This window comes from Montipora capricornis, chromosome 1 (genome assembly GCF_036669925.1).
Source record: "Montipora capricornis isolate CH-2021 chromosome 1, ASM3666992v2, whole genome shotgun sequence".
In the NCBI taxonomy this organism is placed as follows: domain Eukaryota; kingdom Metazoa; phylum Cnidaria; class Anthozoa; order Scleractinia; family Acroporidae; genus Montipora; species Montipora capricornis.
In genome coordinates, this window is record NC_090883.1 from 20009024 (window position 1) to 20011523 (window position 2500).

Here is a 2500-nt window from a genome sequence, read left to right on the forward strand (position 1 = left end):
CAACGCAGCACAGCACGCTGCGGGAATTCTGGCTTGAATGGAAGCCGGTGCTATCAAAATACTCAGGGGTTTCAAGGAAATCGCAGATTTCACCCATATCAACGCCAAAGGAATGATTTTTTGTACAAAGTCCGCCTACAAAAATCGAAGATAAAGAAAGAGGGGGACGCAAAACAAGCTTAGCTCGAACGAGACCCTCATCGGAAAAGGTATGCACATCGTTGAGGATTAAACCTGTTAATGATGTCCATTTATTACTTGCTACTCAAGATTCATTTAACACAGGTCAAATCAATCTATTTTCACGTGGATGAGAAATTCCCTCAATACTCCAGTTTGTTAAAGGGAAAAAAATTGGGTTCAAACAAGGAGTAACCCGTTCTTAAACTTGTGTGCGATCTAGCACATTTAATTAATCACAATCTGACATTGTTCCATTAGAAATTGATAAATTGCTTTCAAAAGGAGTACACCAGGTCTCCTCATCAGAGGAGGGGAGTTTATATCCCCAGTGTTTATTAGACCTAAACCAGATGGGACTTTCCGTGTGATACCTCCATTGTTTCAACGAGTTTGTACAATACTACCATCTTAAGATGGATACCCTTGAATCAGCCATTCGACCGATGAAACCAGGATGTTTTATGGCATCTATTGACTTTAAAGATTACTACTGCTTGGTATCAGTCGCCGAAGAGGACCAGAAATACTTAAAATTCATTTTTAACGGAACACTTTACAAGTATACATGTTTACCAAATGGGTTGTCAAGTGCCCCACATATCTTTATTAAATTACTAAAACCTGTATATGCATGGTACGCACACAGGGCCATGTCAATCTAGGAAACATGACTGCTACCTACAGGGTAGGCTCGATTTCCGCAGCTCACTCGAGTTCGTGTATCCTCCCCGAGAAGAGACGGCTGGACGCGTGAGCGTTAGACGTGACGTAAATTCAAATATAATTTATGTGCGGAAATAGCATTAGACATCCCAAAACATTGATTTTAACAAAACAGTAATTACATAACAATGCGTAAAACGTCTGTGCGAAGTTTCCAGATGATACGAGCTTGAGTTTGTGGTTAAAATATCAACGTGAGTTTGAGTTTGAATTCAGTTCCAACCTGCGAATAATCAACAAAATCTTCGGCCGCTTCAGCTCTCAATCGACCTCATCCGCACCCTCGTTTTGCCACCAATAAACTCAGCAGTAATTCTAATCAATCTTGAAGAATTTTACTTGCTCTTACAATAGCGACGTCTGAAAACAAATCGCAATAGCAATGGTTTTGAAAGCCGTATTTTGACCTTGAAGGCGCCAACTGGAAAATTGCGAACTGAGGCGGTAGAAAACGATACAATCCCCATTCCCTAGCTCCTCGAACACTTTCTGTTGTCGAAATCATGGATGTTTCCTAACTTGAAAGCAAGCATTGTAAAGCTCGAACAGGCCGGGTCAAAGAACACCGTCGCAATCAAACAATGTAATTTATGACGGACCGATTTGTGCAGGCGAGTTTCTGACTGGCGGAGATTAACACTGGCTCACCTCACGTGTCCAGCCGTGATTTCGGGAGTGAGCGCTGGCTCATTTCCCGAAACAGCGAGGGACAAAACTGCCGCCTTGTTAAGAAATAGGGGAAATTACAAATGTTACATGTCTCTGACAATGAACTCATTAGAAGGGCTTACATGGTAGATTGACAATATGCGCCATTCATCACGTGACATTTCCCATGCCCCACCTTGTATGGTCATTGAAACTGTGTATGGTGACCAAGAGGTTAGTGAGAGATGGAAACCCCCTGAAAGCACTAAGCATATCAATATCTCGGAACTTCAAGCAGCCGTCTTTGCCCTTAAGTCATTTTGCAAACAAGCACCTGAGGGTCATATCGAGTTGCAGGTGGACAACACCACAGCTGTTTCATATATTAATTACATGGGGGGCTCTAAATCACCGGAATTAAATTGCCTTGCCCAAGAAAATCTGAGATTGGTGCATCCAGCGGGAGGCGTGGGTCTCAGCTACCCACATTGCGGGCAAATTAAATGTCGATGTAAATACTAAATCCCGACATTTTCAGGATAAGCATGAATGGATGCTTGATAGGGTAGTTTTTAATGACATCCTGTCGCTATACCTAGGGTTAAACAAAGATTTATTTGCTTCCAGGATTAACAAACAGTTGAACGTCTATTGCTCTTGGAAACCTGATCCTGGGTGTGCATTTGTAGATGCCTTCAGTATTTACTGGAGCAAATTTAACTTTTATGCCTTCCCCCCTTTCAGCATAATTCCCAGATGCATTCAGAAAATTACTCAAGACCAAACCCAAGGAATTTTAATCATCCCAGTATGGCCAACACAACCCTGGCTCTCACAGGCCCTTCAGCTACTTTAAAACCAGCCATGGATCCTCAAGCCAACGAAGAGACTACTGCAAGATGTCCATCACCACCAACCACACCCACTACACAACAAGCTACGACTA

The 2500-nt window shown here is 42.4% G+C and overlaps 1 protein-coding gene and 1 pseudogene across 1 annotated transcript in view; both read left to right on the plus strand.

Moving 5' to 3' along the window:
• LOC138049132 (uncharacterized) overlaps positions 1 to 183 on the plus strand; it is a 746-nt pseudogene extending 563 nt beyond the window's left edge.
• LOC138059969 (fibroblast growth factor receptor 1-like) overlaps positions 1 to 2500 on the plus strand; it is an 86697-nt gene that overhangs the window by 1627 nt on the left and 82570 nt on the right. The gene's annotated exons all lie outside the window — the stretch shown is intronic.